Source organism: Capricornis sumatraensis, chromosome 12, assembly GCF_032405125.1.
Source record: "Capricornis sumatraensis isolate serow.1 chromosome 12, serow.2, whole genome shotgun sequence".
NCBI classification, from domain to species: domain Eukaryota; kingdom Metazoa; phylum Chordata; class Mammalia; order Artiodactyla; family Bovidae; genus Capricornis; species Capricornis sumatraensis.
This window is the reverse complement of record NC_091080.1, coordinates 18,068,599-18,089,641: the sequence shown is the minus strand read 5'-3', so window position 1 is coordinate 18,089,641 and position 21,043 is coordinate 18,068,599. Positions and strand designations below refer to the sequence as shown.

The 21,043-nt window shown below is 36.3% G+C and overlaps 1 non-coding gene across 1 annotated transcript; it reads right to left on the bottom strand.

Moving 5' to 3' along the window:
• Positions 1 to 20,196: 20,196 nt before the first annotated feature.
• LOC138089378 (U6 spliceosomal RNA) lies at positions 20,197 to 20,298 on the bottom strand. The gene has a single exon (XR_011145806.1). It is a non-coding gene; the product is annotated as a U6 spliceosomal RNA (small nuclear RNA).
• Positions 20,299 to 21,043: the final 745 nt, after the last annotated feature.

The following is a 21,043-nucleotide window of genomic DNA, read 5'->3' as shown; positions in this document are numbered from 1 at the left end:
CCAATGCAGGAAACACAAGAGACACAAGTTCAATCTCTGCATCTGGAAGAACCCTTGGAGTAGAAAATGGCAACTCACTCCAGCATTCTTGCCTGGAAAATATCACGGATAGAGGAGCCCATCAGGATACAGTGCAAGGGACTACAGAGTGTCTGCCATGACTTAGCAACTAAGCACATGCACAGTCAAGACTTTATACAGACATACAGACATACAGACATACACACACAGATGCCTTAATGTGAATATGAATATCATTACGGTTTTCTGACTATGTTATACCCATATGGACCATAAATATATATATCATGGGGGATTCTGTATATATATATATATCATGTGGGATTATATATATATACAGGGATTCTGTATATATACATATACAAATTATATATATAGAGAGAGAAAATAGAAAGAAAATATTTTTTCACTTCAATGTTTAAAATAAATTTACATGAAATATGGATTGCTATAGAATTATTTATATACTCTTGGTATTTAAGTGGCAAAAATATGTCAATATTATAAAATTACTTGTGGTTTTGAGTTTCCCATTTGAGATAATATAATGCATGTTCAGAAAAAATCAACTGGATGGACTATTCTTTCCATTTGTGTATATATGTCAGGTGTCTGATACGTGACAATGAATTAAAAAGACACAGATATTGAGTAAGAGGCTATAGTAAGACTTTACATCTTGATCTTAAAATAAAAATGAAATTCCAATGTTTGTTTGAAAGAAACAAATTCTAATATAATAAACTGTGTAAGAAAGTTATGATTTATTATACTCTACCTTCATAATCACTTCAAAATCATTGCAGATGGTGACTGCAGCCATGAAATTAAAAGACGCTTGCTCCTTGGAAGAAAAGCTATGACCAACCTAGATAGTATATTCAAAAGCAGAGACATTACTTTGCTGACTAAGGTCCGTCTTGTCAAGGCTATGGTTTTTCCTGTGGTCATGTGTGGATGTGAGAATTGGACTGTGAAGAAGGCTGAGCGCTGAAGAATTGATGCTTTTGAACTGAGGTGTTCGAGGAGACTCTTGAGAGTCCCTTGAACTGCAAGGAGATCCAACCAGTCCATTCTGAAGGAGATCAGTCCTGGGATTTCTTTGGAAGGAATGATGCTAAAGCTGAAACTCCAGTACTTTGGCCACCTCATGCAAAGAATTGACTCATTGGAAAAGACTCTGATGCTCGGAGGGATTGGGGCAGGAGGAGAAGGGGACGACAGAGGATGAGATGGCTGGATGGCATCACTGACTCGATGGACGTGAGTCTGAGTGAACTCCGGGAGTTGGTGATGGACAGCGAGGCCTGGCATGCTGCGATTCATGGAGTCTCAAAGGGTTGGACACGACTGAGTGACTGAACTGAACTGAACTGAACCTTCATAACAACACAATTTAATTATAAATTGTAATCTTTACTGTTGAATTAGTACTAATAATACACATTAAATTTGTAAAATATTATATATTACTTATGGGTATGATTTAAAGCGTATACATAGTTTTTGTATTTTTTAAAAAGAGAAAGTGTAATAATATGTGAAAACAGCTGCTAAAGAAACTTGCATTCATCTAGTTAATTGACTGTTATTTTAGGGGAAAAGCAGCAAATTTTATTATGCATGCAGTTTTGATGCTACTTTGAAATGAATAAAGTAGTAGAAATGTGATTTGTTTCTATAGTTTTAAATTTTAAAGCGTTATTTACATGCTAGGTGGCTTTGACTGAAAATAATTTTAGATAATTGTACAATAAATAAATATAAAACTATAATTTCATGGATGCTGTTTCAAACACAATTAACATAAAACAATTATTAATATCTTTACAAAATTAACACAGCAAGTCAGGCATAGTTATCTGCAAATGTCACACTGTTATTTTCTTATTTCAGAAAGTCCTCTGTTATGTCCTGTACATTAAAAATACCTTCAAAGAGGAAAAAAAAAAAAAAAAAGAAAATCAGTTTAAACTATGCTATACAAAAAAAATGCATGGGCATTTGAAAATTTCTATTACCTGAAGAATGTTTATAAACATTTACTTAATTTGAAAGCCTTTTGTTTTTACTTAGAAATGTCATCAGTTTGTTGAAAAAAGTTAAAGCGAATATTTAAACAAGTATTTTCATTTTTTTATGTTTACTTTTTATACTTTCTTTCACAAATTTACCTTAGGGGTTGCAAATTCCACAGTCATTTCAAGAAGCTGAAGCACATTCTGGCATAGTTATTCCTTGCTTAAGATCTGTTACAAGTGATTTTTTCTATTTTTAAAAACAATACAATATATTCTTGTGATATGTGTTTTATAAAATATCTTATAAATTAAAAAAAAAATATTAGGTTGAATATTCCAGTATACTCTCGTTATGTGCTTTCTTCCTTTTATTTGTGCATGGCTGTGTGATTTTGTAGAACAGAGCATGAGACACTTCTACACTCCCTCATACACATTATTACATCTGTATATATGCATACCTGACACATAATATTAATAGAATCTTTGTAGGTAAGTGGGAGTGTAATTAATCATCATACTGTGCATTTTGTAAACATTATAAAAGTGATACAAAAGAAGGGGAGATCATTCAATCTGGTATAATCAAATAAAACTTCATGAAATAATTGAAACAAAGACAACTTTGGAAAACAGTTGAAATATGAGTAACAAAGAAAAAATATGTGAAATGAATGAACATATAGCAGAAGAAAGAAAGTGTGACAAGAATATCTCTTCCATAATATTTGGAGAGTGGAATTCTTTCTAAAGAAGCCACTTTGTACAGAAAACCTGGGTAAATAATAATAAAATTGTAAATATCTGACAATGCAAGGCCTCTAAACCAAAGTAAAATAGTTTAATCATTTTCTGGTAGGTGATCAAATTCACTAAAGAAAGTATTCAATCATAAGTGTCAAATTCTAAAAGCAATGGTTCCAGAAAATTATCTAAGACAGTTAAAAGTAATTTAAGTCAGATCTACCTGAGGGAGTTTGTTTAAACTTGAAATGGGGAGAATCTCCATTAGGAGAACAGTAATGGATATGAACATCAAACTGAATCACGTGGAGGACAATTGGAAAACATATCTCAAAACCCAAAATTAAATAATGCATGGTAGTTTGAATTGGGAAACGAGAGAAAGAAATGAATCAAATTGAAGTCTATAAGGTAGCTCACTGTGGAAACCGTGGTGATAGTGGGCCAAAAAAAAAAAAAAATAGATGTTCATATTCAAAATACATCAAATTATTTTTTTTAACTTTTTAATTGAACCACCAGGAGTGTTCCTCATCATTATTCACAGTGAACTTACTTTGTGTGGAAAACTTTCGGGGTACCAAGGCTTGAGTCAAGAACTTTAGGAGTCTATGTCTCTCTTGAGCCTCTTCACGGTCCAATGCTGCTTCTGCTGCTGCAGCAAAGTCACTTTAATCGTGTCCGACTCTGTGTGACCCCATGGACGCCAACCCACCAAGCTCCCCCATCCCTGGGATTCTCCAGGAAAGAACACTGGAGTGGGTTGCCATTTCCTTCTCCAGTGTATGAAAGTGAAAAGTGAAAGTATCCCCACAGTATATAGATACTGCAAGATCAGTTCAATTCAGTTTAGTTCAGTCCCTCAGTCATGTCAACTCTTTGCGACCCCATGAACCACAGCACGCCAGGCTTCCCTGTCCATCACCAACTCCCAGAGATCACTCAAATTCACGTCCATTGAATCAGTGATGCCATCCAGCCATCTCATCCTCTGTCGTCCCCTTCTCCTCCTGTCCCCAATCTCCCCCAGCATCAGGGTCTTTTCCAATGAGTCAATTCTTCACATGAGGTGGCCAAAGTATCGGAGTTTCAGCTTCAGCATCAGTCCTTCCAATGAGCACCCAGGACTGATCTCCTTTAGGATGGTCTGGTTGGATCTCCTTGCAGTCCAAGGGACTCTCAAGAGTCTTCTCCAACACCACAGTTCAAAAGCATCAATTCTTCGGTGCCCAGCTTTCTTCACAGTCCAACTCTCACATCTATACATGACCACAGGAAAAACCATAGCCTTGACTAGATGGACCTTTGTTGGCAAAGTAATGTCTCTGCTTTTCACTACACTATCTAGGTTGGTCATAACTTTCTTTCCAAGGAGTAAGTGGCTTTTAATTTCATGGCTGCAGTCACCATCTGCAGTGATTTGGGAGGCCAAAAAAATTAAGTCTGACACTGTTTCCACTGTTTGCCCATCTATTTCCCATGAAATGATGGGACTGGATGCCATGATCTTCATTTTCTGAATGTTGAGCTTTAAGTCAACTTTTTCACTCTCCTCTTTCATTTTCATCAAGAGGCTTTTTAGTTCCTCTTCACTTTCTGCCATAAGGGTGGTGTCATCTGCATATCTGAAGTCATTGATATTTCTGCTGGCAATCTTCATTCCAACTTGTGCTTCTTCCAGCCCAGCGTTTCTCATGATGTACTCTGCATATAAGTTAAATAAGCAGGGTGACAATATGCAGCCTTGACATACTCCTTTTCCTATTTGGAACCAGTCTTTTGTTCCATGTCCAGTTCTAACTATGCATATAGTTTTCTCAACAGGCAGATCAGGTGGTCTGGTATTCCCATCTGCAAGATACTTTCCTGATTTACTATTGATCCATATTATCAATTTGAGCATTTTATGCAATATTTTTCTATGAATATTTTTATCCAAATTTGTTGGTGTACTTGTGTATCCTTTTACAAAATTACTGTCATTTGGGTGCATGCATGTTTCGATTTAATTATGTCAAAGTGTTCCAAAGTCCTTGTAGTAATTTGTACTTCATATTTCTACTGTATAAGAATTTCACTTTCCTTTTGAAATGCATTTATCTTACTAAATATTTCTTTCTGAGACAGTTATAGGTATTTTCAAGTCTTACAGGATCTATTTTATTCTTGGTGCCAAGAATATAACTAGTCTGTGGTTATCAGTACCTAGTAAGCTTCATCTACTTCTGTAGTAAGATTGAAAAATATTTAAAAGAAAAAATATATATATATAAGTACCTGATATATTTTTTAAATGTAAGACTTTACAGTTGAATGACACCCTAATACTTAGTGAAAACTTTCTACCACTGAGCTTTGCAAAACATTAAAAAAGCAGTTGCCCAGAAGTTCACAGGATTGAAGGAAGTTGTAAAGAGCTTTGGATCACCACTGCAGCCATTCATACATGAAATCTGAGAAGGCTTTTGTGGGCTGGATGTAACAGGGAATTAATTTGGGGAAATTCCAGGGGTTAAGACCAGATGAGCTGTTCCACTTCCTCTGGACTTGCTGACTGCTGATGAATGGTTCAGAAGTTTTTGTTTATTGGCTTTATAAGAAACTTCATAAAAGTTCTGTTTTTCTAAGAAAAATTTTCTAGTCTTTTTTTTTTTTTTGAAGTTTTCTTTTTTTTTTTTTAATTAAATTTTAAAATCTTTAATTCTTACATGTGTTCCCAAACATGAAACCCCCTCCCACCTCCCTCCCCATAACATCTCTGTGGGTGATCCCCATGCACCAGCCCCAAGCATGCTGTATCCTGCGTCAGACATAGACTGGCGATTCAATTCTTACATGATAGTATACATTATAGAATGCCATTCTCCCAAATCATCCCGCCCTCTCCCTCTCTCTCTAGTCTTTTTATAAGAAAAATACTAAAAAAACTGCACAATATGAGTTAAATTTCACACCACAAATAGCTTGTTTGTCATTTAGCAATGTGGATTCTTCTAAATGATTGTTTCTTTAGATAAAACAAGATTTTTAGCTCAGAGAGTCAGGAATTGGTTATCACAGAACTCTAATGAGACTGAGGGGGGTAAATAAATAGTATACAGCGTATCATCATGTTCTCTACTACTTAATCTAACAACTATAAACATATAGTAAGACTCATGACTTTAATATAAAAGTCAATGGTTATTATTACTTAGAGGGGGAAAGGCACTGGTTGCAAAATGCCAACAATTAGACATCTGCACTGGTGAGATACTAAGGAAAATATTGTTAAATGCTATAGAAGACAACACTTAGAAAAATATGACTAGTAAATCTCCATATATGTGCAGCAAAATTACCATAAAGTTAATCTTAATAGGTGATTATGATAACCTGTGATCTTGCCATAATAATTTTATGAGAAATATACTGCAAGTTCTAATGTCATATATTTTAAGAAATTTGTTTAGAAACTGCAATTAAATAATCCAGAAATAATTAATTCAGAAGACAACCCATTAAATTATAACCCTCCCCACTGGTTAACTTCATGCCAAATGTATTGTTTAATTTATCATTCTTAGTATTTTTAGACAGCCTGAAGGCAGAGAATGAAGTAGTAATAAATAGGGAATAGTGGATAATTAGAGTAGGAAATGTGGAACAAAATTACTAAGGGCTTTAGGTGAAGTTCATTATTACTATTTAATAGTGCCCAAGAGCATTCGATCAAATTATGGATCAAGCTTAAAAGTGAGCTGAATGAAATCCTTGTGGAGGAGAGTTTCTAGCTTTTTTCCTTTAGGATTCAACTTAGTGTTATAAAATATATTCAAAATCTCTCTCACAAATCATGTTTTGACCAAGCCTTACAGAGAACCACTTTGGGGGAATCATGTTTTATACTGGGGGTCAAGTCACACATATTATTAATAGGATAAGAGAGATTATTTTAAAAAATGGAAATGAGAGAGAGAAAAATAATCTAATCACTTAAGTTTAGTTGGCAGTGGGCTGTCTGCCACACAAACTGTGGCTATTACATGATTAAGCAGTAAGACACTTCAGGGGTTACTGGTTAAGTGACATATTTTAAGTACAGCCCTCAGGCCATTTAATGTGTGGGGAAATCTTGTCTTTCTAACTGTACAGATTCCTCTTTTCTTTTGGCTCACCCTAGAGCATCATATTATCATTATTAAACTTTTAACAGGTACAAATGCATAATTTATTTGTTGTTCTTATTTTGTTTTATTTCATTACCATAGTCATGATTGTGTAACTTATGCATGCTAACCAGTCCAGGTGTTACACAGGTATTCCTCCCAGTTTCTTAAGTATACCCAGTTTATTTAGGTAATGAGTTGGAGATGTGTAGTTTTTCTATATGCTGCACAGAACTAGGGAATGGAAATTTGTAGCCTATTTCAACTATATGCTGCAGACTAAGTAACACGATGGGACATTCTACTGGGACTAATAATAATAATATTAATATTAACAATAGCATGTACTTATTTCTTGAATTCTAAGAAATCTATGCCTTATTCATGTACAGCTTGACTTCATGTCTATCATGGTGCTAAGTAACAGAGACTAAGACCGAATTTTGACTAATTTTGCCTATGCAGGAAATAAATAGTACTATTTCAAGTTTATTCTATATTAATGATAGCTACATTATTGAATGCATTAAAAAATCTATGAAACTGATTTCATAGTTGTCTAACCTGTGCCAAAAAAAATATTTTCATTGCTTATTTTATAAGAGTAGCATTTTGGGGCACAAATATTCAAAGCAAAAAAGAGAAAAGAGTTATAATGACATTTAATGAGTAGAAAAATCTCACAGCTAAATTATCCAACTTTATAAATCACTTATTAGTTGATAACTAGTACTATCTCAATATGATTCAATCACTATTTCTAAACTATTTCGTTTGGACTAGGCAGTGTGTGATAGGATTTGAGGATATGGTTAATAAGTCTTAAACTCTGTGGATCTAAAACAACTAGGAAAAGGAGACACCTACCCTTCTATTTATAAATTACATGTGCTTCAAAAATTTCCACCAAGAGATCAGTTCAGCTCAGTTCAGTCACTCAGTCGTGTCTGACTCTTTGCGACTCCATGAATCGCAGCACGCCAGGCCTCCCTGTCCATCACCAACTCCCAGAATTCACACAAACTTATGTCCATCGAGTCAGTGATGCCATCCAGCCATCTCATCCTCTGTCGTCCCCTTCTCCTCCTGCCTTCAATCCCCCTCAGCATCAGAGTCTTTTCCAATGAGTCAACTCTTCGCATGAGGTGGCCAAAGTACTGGAGTTTCAGCTTTAGCATCATTCCTTCCAAAGAAATCCCAGGGTTGATCTCCTTCAGAATGGACTGGTTGGATCTCCTTGCAGTCCAAGGGACTCTCAAGAGTCTTCTCCAACACCACAGTTCAAATGCATCATTTCTTCGGGGCTCAGCCTTCTTCACAGTCCAACTCTCACATCCATACATGACCACAGGAAAAATCATAGCCTTGGCTAGACGGACCTCAGGCGGCAAAGTAATATCTCTGCTTGAATATGCTATCTAGGTTGGTCATAACTTTTCTTCCAAGGAGTAAGCGTCTTTTAATTTCATGGCTGCAGTCACCATCTGCAGTGATTTTGGAGTCCCCCAAAATAAAGTCTGACACTGTTTCCACTGTTTCCCCATCTATTTCCCATGAAGTGATGGGACTGGATGCCATGATCTTCGTTTTCTGAATGGTGAGCTCATGAAAGACCAAAGTAAAAGAAGACTTTATTGAAGAGTTATCATTTGACACAGACCTTGAAGTATTTGGTTTAGATTTCTCCTCATTGAGATAGGAGACCAGAGGTTCTAATACACAGCACTAGAAAGGGCACAGCTTATCTGTGACAGCAGTGAGCAGTCCAGTTACTGATCGAGATTGTTAGTGGATGAAATCAAAGCTGTGCCCTGTTACATGATTTTTTAAGTCCAATGCTAAAATTATCAAAAGTATCCATTCATAATGGGATGTTATGGAATAATTTTGAAAAGAGGATGATGAGGCTTACTTTCCTTTCCTAAAAAAAAAAAAAAAAAATTATAAAAAATGGGCTATAGGTAAAAAGGCATGGGCTTAAAGAATTATCATATAAATAAGAATATGACCATATTAGATCAGAAAAAATAAGCCTTTAAAATAGAATTATTTGGAGGGAAATAACTATCAAAAAGAGACTGATAGATGTTTATTGCATTGTATTCAAGATACAGATAATTACAGTTTGTAGTGAATTTATAGAATCTATGCACAAGAATTACATGTGCCTAGGCTAGTGCCAACAAAGGTCCATCTAGTCAAGGCTATGGTTTTTCCAGTGGTCATTTATGGATGTGGGAGGTGGACTGTGAAGAAAGCTGATTACCACAGAATTAATGCTTTTGAACTGTAGTGTTGGATAAGACTCTTGAGAGTCCCTTGGACTGCAAGGAGATCCAACCAGTCCATCCTAAAGGAGACCAGTCCTAGGTGTTCATTGGAAGGACTGATGTTGAAGCTGAAACTCCAGTACTTTGGCCACCTCATGCAAAGAGTTGATTCATTGGAAAAGACTCTGATGCTGGGAGGGATTGGCGGCAGGAGAAGAAGGGGACAACAGAGGATGAGATGGCTGGATGGCATCACTGACTTGATGGACGTGAGTCTGAGTGAACTCCGGGAGTTGGTGATAGACAGGGAGGCCTGGCATGCTGCGATTCATGAGGTCACAAAGAGTTGGACATGACTGAGCAACTGAACTGAACTGACTCTACTTAACTGAGGGTAGTGGGACATTAGGGCAGCTAATAAGGATGATTGTTAGTTTGAAATGGAAGATATGAGTGGACTGGCATACTGTTTATTATGAATAGGGAAACTAGTTATGAGCAGCTTTCGAGGGCATGAGGGTAGTAAAGTTTGAAAACACTAACCTGACGTACTTGTTTTGTTGTTTAGTCACCAAGCCATGTCCGAATCTTGTGCACCCCATGCACTCTAGCCACCAGAATCTTCTGTCCATGGAACTTCCCAACCAAGAACACTGGAGCAGGCCATTTCCTATGCCAGAGGATCTTCTCAACTCAAGGATAAAACCTAAGTCTCCTACAATGCAGAACAATTATTTACCACTGAGCCACCAAGAAGCTCTGAGGAGCTTGTTAGTTATTTAGATAAAGGTGACAGGTAGATGCTTCACTGATTTGGGGTCTGAAACAGCTTATGAAATATACCATGTCTGAACAAAATATCTTGGGAACCATGGTGTGAGTTGTGTGTGTGTGTGTGTTGTTTGTGTATTAACTACATTTATGATTAAGATCTTAAGAACAGATGAAGTTCTCTATAAGGAGGAGAGAATAAGACATGGATTGAGAAGCAACCCTCTCTGAGGTTCTCAGATGTTAGATTTTACAGGTGGAGTAAAGGATGAAATATCAATAAAAGAAACTGTTGATGAGGTATATGCAAGCTAAGAAAAGGGATATATCATGAAAGAGAGAATGGCCAAACTTTCCAAATACTGATTTGGACAAGGATATTTAGCAACATGGAGATCATTGCCAACTTGAAAAGGGATTCAGTAGAGCTTTGGTAATGAAAGTCATCTTGGAATTACTTGCCAAATAAATGAGAAAGTGTAGATAGTATTGTCCAGATGTTTGGATAAGATGAAGAACAGGAAATTAGGATGGCAGCTGGAGCAGACGATTTAAGCTTTATAGTGTTCATCCATAATGTGCATCCCACATAAATTCAAAATCAATTTAGAGATAGACACAGAAGTCAAACAAATGGAATCATAATTATTGTGAAACATATTATTGGTAAAGTTTTGCTTGGTTATGTGAGCAAACTATGTTGACAAATGGACTTGGCTAACATGCTCTGCCCCATTTCACCCTCCAAAAAGGTTAAACAGTGAAACAGAGTTCCTGAGGGTCAGTTTTAATTTTCTCTGCAGACATCCTTACCCAAAATAATCACTGGGTCCCAGTAGGAGTTGGGTGGGATAGCCCATGTGCTCACAGTCAGTAATCAGGAAAGCAGAACACAGACAAGCAGTTAGAAATACTATTCATACTAAATATCCATGGGCACATCCACACTAAGTATTGAATGCTTTTACCTGCTAGTTAAAAATTTTGATCATCCAGCATTCGGCTATTACCTTTGGGAACAAAAAAACCCAAAACTCCATCTTGGCTGCTTTCAAAATAAAAACTATGGCTTCATATGTAATTATGCTGGTTCACAAAGAAGGCAGAGTAGAACTTTTCTCCAGAAAACACAGATCACATTAATTCCAATTCCATCATCCATCCAAGGTTGAAAATCTATTATTATCCATCCAAAATATCTCTACCCATGTTCTTCAATTAGTGTGTTCAGATGTCTTCAAAGAGATGAATGATACTAGGTATTGCAGTGCCAGCAATATAACAGTATTCCTCATTTGAGTAGATGTTTTATTACCCTGAAGGAGGGAAAATGTTTTTCTCTGTCTTCTTTTGCTACTGATTCTTAGTTCTCTCAATATGCCTCGACTTTCTAGCACAATCAGTCTACAATCAGTGGGGACACACTTGTAGTGCCACAAAGTCAAGCTTATGGACCTATTTCAGTGAAAAAGACTATACACTGGGGGAACTGTGGGATATTTCTATAAAGGAATGAAGAAAGTTATAGAATTTGGGAAAAGTGGCAAGTAGGTGAAATCTAACTGAAGCTGGGTTTGATAAGCTGAAAACAGAAATGGACTTTGTGTAACATGGTCAATGTGACATCTAGATTGGAAAGTAGGTGCAAGATCCTGTTTTTATGGAAACAACAAAATTGTCCAGAATACTATTATCTGCATCTCAGGACCTGGATTGAAAATTGAGGCTGGACTCTGTACTAAATGATGTAGATACCCAGGCAGGAGTGGCATGTTTCACTCATATGCTTTCAAACCACAGTGTTTCTGATGGCATGATTTCCAGGGGACAGCATTTCTCAATAATTAAGAAATCAGTAGTCACTAAAGAAGGTAGTTGTTATGACACTTTGCAGCTGCAGCTATCCTCGGAGACATACTGTTTCATGTTAACTTTGAGCTGGCCTTGTCTGTTATCCTAGCCTGATGAGTGAGAGAGCCAATTATAACTTTGTCAGTAATTTTAATTTTCTCATTACTGATTTGTAACATATCAAGATCTCTTTATTTGCCATTTTTCTTAGTCTCGAATGGTCTTGGTTCACATCCTCACATGTGTCATCCCCCTTTACTTGTGTCAAATTTCATTGCCAGTGCTGTCTTTTCATCCTGTCTAAAATTTCAGTGTTTCCCCTGGAAACTTATTATCTCCTTCTCTGCATTACTTTTCTTCTTAGTCCTTATCACTATTCATTTACCTACTACAGAAAGCAGCTTCTAAAGTGGCCCCCAAAGATGCCCTGCATCCTGGTATTCATTACTTGGTGTAATCTCTCCTTTCCATGTAGGCAGGATTTAATGATTCATTCCTAACAAAGAAAATATAAGAACCAATGGAATGTAGCTTTGGACATTATTTCCCCAAAAATGGTAGCTTCCACCTCTTCCTTTTAGGGGAAAGCAAGCTGCTATTTTGTGAACCACCCAGTGGGTAGGTTTATATGGCAAGGAAAGATGCCTCCAGCCAACAGCCAATAGTCCTGTGAAGGATCTTGCTAGTGAATTTTCTGACTGTGGCTGGGAATGAAAAGTTGTTATCTGCCTTATGAAAGATTTCGAGTCAGAAGCATCCTGCGTAGCTTCAACTGAATTTGTGACCCACAGATACTGTGCAATATAAATAATTAAAGTAATTTTCTTTGGTATAATTAATTCTACTGATAACTGTTGACACTTAGCTTGATTATCACTCCACCAACTAGAATACATCCTCACTCAAGGACGCAGTGATTTTGATTTTTCCTTGTTGCTTAGAACTAGGAATGGCACTATCATTGCATATTAATATATACTCATAAGGTGTCCCAAATTTGGTATCCTGATAAGGAAGTAGACTGTGAGGTCTTAACATAACAAGCTTATAATTTATACGAGTCACTTGCTAATGACATAAGGATTATTTTCCAAAGAAAATCTGATCGGCCATAGGTACAGAGAAAAGAATGGCCTGGAAATTAGCATGTCCTTTTGAAACATCTGAGCCACATTAAATATGGGGATAATATTTTGCTTCTTGTCTAAATGAAGATATATACAACACAAGAGTTCATCAGCTCTACCTCAATCTTTCCTTCAATTCTCTGAGGTTACTTAAAAGAAGACTTAGCCAGAGAGATGATATAGGGAAGGAGGTGGGAGGGGGGTTCAGGATTGGGAACACGTGTACACCCGTGGTGGATTCACGTTGATGTATGGCAAAAGCAATACAGTATTGTAAAGTAAAATAAAGTAAAATTTAAAAAAAAAAAGAAAAAAGAAGACAAACAAATTTTGTACTATCAGTTTGTGGATTGTTGTTTCTGTTCTGTTATTCAGTCCTGTCCAACTCTTTGCGACCCAATGGGTTGTCGCACACCAGGCTTCTCTGTCCTTCACCAACCCCCAGAGCTTGCTCAGACTCATATCTATTGAGTCTATGATGCCATCCAACCATCTCATCCTTTGTCATCCCCTTCTCCTCCTGCCCTCAATCTTTCCCAGCATCAAGGTCTTTTCTAGTGAGTCAGCTCTTTGCATCAGGTGGCCAAAGTAGTGGAGCTTCAGCTTCAATATCAATCTTTCCAATGAATATTCAGGACTGATTTCCATAAGGATTGACAAATTTGATCTCCTTGCAGTCCAAGGGACACTCAAGAGTCTTCTCTAACACCACAGTTCAAAAGCATCAATTCTTCAATGTTCAGCTTTCTTAATGGTCAAATTCTCACATCTATAATATGAGTACTGAAAAAACCATAACTTTGACTATACAGACCTTTGCTGGCAAAGTGCTGTCTCTGCTTTTTCATACACAGTCTAGATTTGTCACAGTTTTTCTTGCAAGAAGCAAGCATCTTTAATTTCATGTCTGCAGTCACCGTCCACAGTGATTGATACATATAGCAATTTAATAAGTATACAGTCTTGAGGAACCACAGCATGTATCCACTGGCTACTGAATTCTGGCTCTATATGCCAATACTAAATAAAGTGGTTTCATAAATTGATGTATACTATTAAAGTAGCATGTATTTTTGAAATTATAACAATTTTCCTTATTCCAGTTCTGGTCACTCCAGTTCTCTTATTAATCAAGTTTCTGTATATGTAGGGGATAGTTTCTAGGACCTTCTCTCTATAGAATTATTTAACTTTGCTATCTCTGTCCAAATACATATGCTATCTTGAAAACTGTACCTCCATGTAAAAATCTTAATAATTTACACATTCTTAGGTGTAAGTTCACTGGAAAAGGTTTGTTGATCATGAATTTCATTGACATGAATCTAGAGATAAGTTGAAAAGAAAAAAAAAAAAACTTTAAAATGTTGAGTCCATCCTTATGTAAATTTCTTGCACATATTTATAGACACTATATTTTCATTATTACTGGTATCATTTTTAAAATATTTATTCTTTATTCTTTATTAATAGTGAATAAATTTGAAAATGACAATAATGTCCTTTATAAAAAGAAATTTTTAATTTCAATGTAACTAAATGTATTGTTTTGCCTTGTCATTTGTTCTGTAAAAGTTTTATGCAAGAAGTTTCTTTTCTGCCTCTAGGACATTAAAGTTTTTCTTAATTTTCTTTATTAACTTTGTGGTTTAGCCTTCAAAATTAAATATTCAGTCAATCTAGGTTCCATCCTTGTGTGACACATTTGATTAAGTTTCTTTTTCTCTATACAAAAAGCTAGGTTTCCTAATGCAATCTACTGAAATTCTCTATCTTTCTTAAATGATTTATGGCAATACTTTAATGTATATGAGAAGGCCATCTATAAATGGTCAGTTTTCAGCTTTCTATTCTTTCAATTGGTTTATTAGCGTGTTGTCAAACTTGCTAAATTTTAAAACATATGGCATGCTATAATCTACTATAGCATGTCTTACATTATCTTCTTTTTAAAATATCTACTGGGCTCTTTGTGTACTTTTATTTTATTTTTTCCATTTTTTTAAAGTCTTTATTTAATTTGCTACAGAAGTGCTTCTGTTCTATGTTTCACTATTTTGGCCACAAAGCATGCCAGATCTTGGCTCCCTGACCAGAGACTGAACCCACATACCTTACAGTGGAAGGTGAAGTCTTAACAACTGGACCACCAGGAAAGTTCAGAGACTTTGTTTTCTCTCTTTTTTTTTTTTAATCTTACTTTATTTTACTTTACAATACTGTTTTGCCATATATCAACATGAATCCACCACGGGTGTACATGAGTTCCCAGTCCTGAACCCCCCTCCCACCTTCCTCCCCATACCATCCCTCTGGGTCATCCCAGTGCACCAGCCCCAGGCATCCTGTATCCTGCATTGAACCTAGACCAGTGATTCATTTCTTACATGATAGTATACATGTTTCAATGCCATTCTCCCAAATCATCCCACCCTCTCCCTCTCCCACAGAGTCTAAAGTCTGTTCTAAACATCCATGTGTATTTTTAAACTTCTCTATATATTTATTAACAATTTTCAAGTTTCTCAAAAAGAAAAAAATATTGAAATTAGAACTCCATACAATTTACATAAATTTAAAATATAGGCAACAGAAATGAATATGTCTAACAGAAAAAAAAATTACTTAGAATATACAAAAAATTCTTAAAATTAACAGCAAAGACACCAAAACTATAATAGAAAGTGAATAAAGAGTGTATATAGGCCCTTTACAGAATAAGAAACCAAAGGAGTCACTAAGCATATGAAAAAGTGCTCAAAATCATTGGCATTTAGAAATAGTGATTAAAGCAAACCTGGGATAGCATTTTATACCTCAATTACTGTCTAATTAGAGTACTTTACACTTCCAAGTGTTAATAGGATTGTATGAAATTGTAAAATCCCCTTGATTACAGGAAGATCTTTGAAACTCTCCCAGAAATCCAAATATGATAGTTTGTGCTCAGCACAAAGTTAAGTGTTCAGTTGTGGTTCAGTTGGTAAGTCATCTCTACCTCTTTGAAACCCCATAGATTACATGGGGCTTCTCTGTTCTCCACTTTCTCCCTGAGTTTGCTCAAATTCATGTCCATTGTGTCATTTTAACTATGTCTTCCTCTGCTGCCCCCTATTGTTTCTAGCTCATGAAAAAGTACATTGTAAGAGAACATGCCAACTTGAACAATAATACAACTATTAAATTACCTTGCTCAATAAGGGTAATATGGCAAGCAAATATCTTACATTTCCTAAAATCATATTAGGAAAAATTATTGATGCATTCCTTACACAGATATCAGTTCAGTTCAGTTCAGTCGCTCAGTCGTGTCCGACTCTTTGTGACCCCATGAATCGCAAAACGCCAGGCCAACCTGTCCATCACCATCTCCCGGAGTTCATTTAGACTCACATCCATTGATTCCATGATGCCATCCAGCCATCTCATCCTGGGTTGTCCTCTTCTCCTCCCACCCCCAATCTCTCCCAGCATCAGAGTGTTTTCCAATGAGTCAACTCTTCACATGAGGTGGCCACAGTACTGGAGCTTCAGCTTTATCATCATTCCTTCCAAAGAAATTCCAGGGCTGATCTCCTTCAGAATGGACTGGTTGGATCTCCTTGCAGTCCAAGGGACTCTCAAGAGTCTTCTCCAACACCACAGTTCAAAAGCATCAATTCTTCGGCGCTCAGCCTTCTTCACAGTCCAACTCTCACATCCATACATGACCACAGGAAAAATCATAGCCTTGACTAGGCAGATCTTAGTCGGCAAAATAATGTCTCTGCTTTTCAGTATACTATCTAGGTTGGTCGTAGCTTTTCTTCCAAGGAGTAAGCGTCTTTTAATTTCATGGCTGCAGTCACTATCTGCAGTGATTCTGGAGCCCCCAAAAATAAAGTCTCACACTGTTTCCACTGTTTCCCCATCTATTTCCCATGAAGTGATGGGACCAGATGCCATGATCTTCATTTTCTAAATGTTGAGCTTTAAACCAACTTTTTCACTCTCCTCTTTCACTTTCATCAAGAGGCTTTTTAGCTCCTCTTCACTTTCTGCCATAAGGGTGGTGTCATCTGCATATCTGAGGTTATTGATATTTTCCCGGCAACCTTGACTCCAGCTTGTGTTTCTTCCAGTCCAGCGTTTCTCATGATGTACTCTGCATATAAGTTAAATAAGCAGGGTGACAATATACAGCCTTGACTTACTCCTTTTCCTATTTGCAACCAGTCTGTTGTTCCACGTCCAGTTCTAACTGTTGCTTCCTGGCCTGCATACAGATTTCTTAAGAGGCAGGTCAGGTGGTCTGGGATTCCTATCTCTTTCAGAGTTTTCCACAGTTTATTGTGATCCACCCAGTCAAAGGCTTTGGCATAGTCAATAAAGCAGAAATAGATGTTTTTCTGGAACTCTCTTGCTTTTTCCATGATCTAGCGGATGTTGGCAATTTGATCTCTGGTGCCTCTGCCTTTTCTAAATCCAGCTTGACCATCTAGAAGTTCATGGTTTATATACTTTTCAAGCCTGGCTTAGAGAAATTTCAGCATTACTCTCCTAGCATGGGAAATGAGTGCAATTGTGCGGTAGTTTGAGCATTCTTTGGCATTGCCTTTCTTTGGAATTGGAATGAAAACTGACCTTTTCCAGTCTTGTGGCCACTGTTGAGTTTTCCAAATTTGCTGGCATATTGAGTGCAGCACTTTCATAGCATCATCTTTCGGGATTTGAAACAGTTCAACTGGATTTCCATCACCTCCACTAGCTTTGTTCATAGTGATGCTTTCTAAGGCCCACTTGACTTCATATTCCAAGATATCTGGCTCTAGATTAGGGATCACACCATCATGATTATCTGGGTCATGAAGATCTTTTTGTACAGTTCTTCTGTGTATTCTTGCCACCTCTTCTTAATATCTTCTGCTTCTGTTAGGCCCAGACCATTTCTGTCCTTTATCTAGCCCATCTTTGCATGAAATGTTCCCATGGTATCTGTAATTTTCTTGAAGAGATCTCTAGTCTTTCCCAATCTGTAAGGATATGTATATAATTAACTTCTTATAGACATAAACAATTTGAAGCATGTGCACAATGAATAAATAGTACATATGAGATGTATTGGGATATTTTTATAACCACTGAGGGAAACCACCAACAAGAAAAAACACAGATTTAAATCTCTTAACTCTGGTACCTTTTTTTTTTTTCCTTGTCTCTGACTTTTTCCTTTCACTAATTATTAACTTTACACAATTAAATATTACTTAAAATTTCCATTTAACCAAAACTAATTTTACACTCCATCATATATTATTTTTACATGTGCATCAGCAAAACTCTAAATTCACTTATGTTAAAGTACACAAAAAAATATCTTCTTTCTTCAAGATGACAGACATCCATGTCATTATGCAGAGTGCAAGGGGCAGCAAGGAAATGAATATGAAATCAAAGTACAGATCATAGTGATCCTGACTCCAGAGGAAAAATGGACATGCCAAGAGGACAACAACTAGCAGAATTTAAAGGAACTATGCAAAAATCAAAGCAGTAATACATTTCACTAGATACAACCAGTCCTTGTTATCAGTAGATGAATTGAAATCTCTGTTTTTCTTAAGGGATAAGACTAGAAAATGAAAATGACAAGAGGCAAATGAAAGGTAGTATAGGAAAAAAGAGTGACTGCAGTTTCTTGTAATGAATTCCATTTTATTTCAGTGAATTTGTTCATGGGTTTTCAGTAACTTGTTTCATTTCAAAAAATTTTATACAATTACTATGATACCAAACTCCACAAGTAATATTTGTAATGATTTCCCCTAGGGCACAAAATCATTTCAAAGATTCTTTTTTTTTTTTTTAGTTATTTCTTAAGCTAACAGAAGTAGATAGGCCAAGCACATGCTATTATCAGAAAAATTTACAATGCACTTAAAAAGTTAAATTAGAAAGATCTAAATAAAGAACAAAAAGTGTGAACAAAAACCTAGTTCTTCTTATTCTAAATGTTGCATTGTTGCCATAACCACATTCTGACATGACAATATTAGAAAACTGGTAGTAGTCTAAGTAATTGAGCAAATGCAAAATAAACCATATTTAAATTTGCATGTCTAGTAAAAGAACAGTTAATCACACTAAATCTGTCATCTTCTGAGAGTGTCGGTGATATGTTATGAAGCAGTTCAAAACAAAAAATGACCCTCTGTGTTTAATAAACATATATCTGGCCTTAGAACAGTTATAGAACTGTACCATTATTTGTGAGACAAATATAAATTAAACTATGGTATAACATATCTAGGATTCTCTGATAGCTCAGCTGGTAAAGAATCTTCCTGCAATGCAGAAGACCCCAATTCAATTTCTGGGTCAGGAAGATCCACTGGAGAAGGGTTAAGCTACCCACTCCAGCATTCATGGATTTCCCTGGTGCTTCAGAAGGTTTAAAAAAAAAAAAAAATGCCTGCAATGCAGGAGACCTGAGTTCAATCCCTGGATTGGGAAGATCTTCTGAAGAAGGGAAAGGCTACCCACTCCAGTATTCTGGCCTGAAGAATTCCATGGACTGTATAGAACATGGAGTTGCAAAGAGCTGGACATGACTGAGCAACTTTCACTTTCATAACATGTCAAACCTCACTTCTTGTAAATACAGAACTAAAAGATTTTGGTTCTTTAGCAAAAGAAGATTGAAATTGGGGAGGAGACAGTTCTAGCGAAAAGGCAAGAGACTCAGAAATAAATTCTGAATGTACCAGCATTTAAAACTGGAAGATATTTTCTCTATAAACAAAGAATGCATTCTTAGAAATTACCCTGTGAGATTAAAAAAAAAAAAAAAGTCCTACCATGGCTTTCATTACAGATGGTTTATTTATTTTTCAGTATAGTCCATATATTAATCTATTATACTTGCTCAACTTTAAAACAAGAAAAAATCAAATAATAATATATTATATCTTGTCATTCTAATTATTTTTCAATTTTCTCTTACAAAGTTAAAGAGAATGGGGAACAATGATGCGATATAACGAAATCTCTACAAAATGAATGTGTCTTTTGAAAGCTTATTTTGCATATGTATATATACTTAGCTATTTTAAAAATTTTGCATATATATGTACTTAGCTATCTTAACAAATTTTAATAAATTTTGTGATACAAATTCCATTCATTACATTGTGCAACAATCACCACTATCTATTCCTAAAATTTTTCATTACTTTAACAAAAACTCTGGAGTGAATAAACAATAAAAAATAGAGACTGCTTCACAAAATAACATGTTGTTCTTGCACGGGTACCATGCTAAGATTCTTTTATAATTACAGTTTTTGTGTATATGCTGCTGAAGCAAACACTAGCATGTGTTTTTTTTTTTTTTTTTTTCTTTTCCTCAAAATAATTCCCATTTAGATCTTCAGAGAATCCACCAAATGGAATGATGGCATTCTGTTGAGTTACAACTAGGAACAATTTGGATTTTGTATTTAAGCCTTGCCTCTTGTCTCCTTGATGGTCACCTTCTGAATAGAGCTGTTTCTACAAAAATGCAGTACTGCAAAACGGCCTCTATGCAGGTCAGACAGCTCAAGTCCTTGCTCTGTAACAGTGATGACAAATTTAATGAACACAAATTAATACGTATTTAGTATCCATTCAGTCGCTCAGTCATGTCCAACTCTTTGTGACCCCATGAATCACAGCACACCAGGCCTCCCTGTCCATCACCAACTCCCAGAGTTCACTCAAACTCACGTCCATTGAGTCGGTGATGCCAACCAGCCATCTCATCCTCTGTTGTCCCCTTCTCCTCCTGCCCCCAATCCCTCCCAGCATCAGGGTCTTTTCCAATGAGTTAAATCTTCACATGAGGTGGCCAAAGTATTGAAGTTTCAGCTTCAGTATCAGTCCGTCCGTGAACACCCAGGACTGATCTCCTTTAGGATGAAATGGTTGGGCCTCCTTGCAGTCCAAGGGACTTGCAAGAGTCTTCTCCAACACCAAAGTTGAAAAGCATCAATTCTTAGATGATTAGCTTTCTTCACAGTCCAACTCTCACATTCATACATGACCACAGGAAAAACCATAGCCTTGACTGA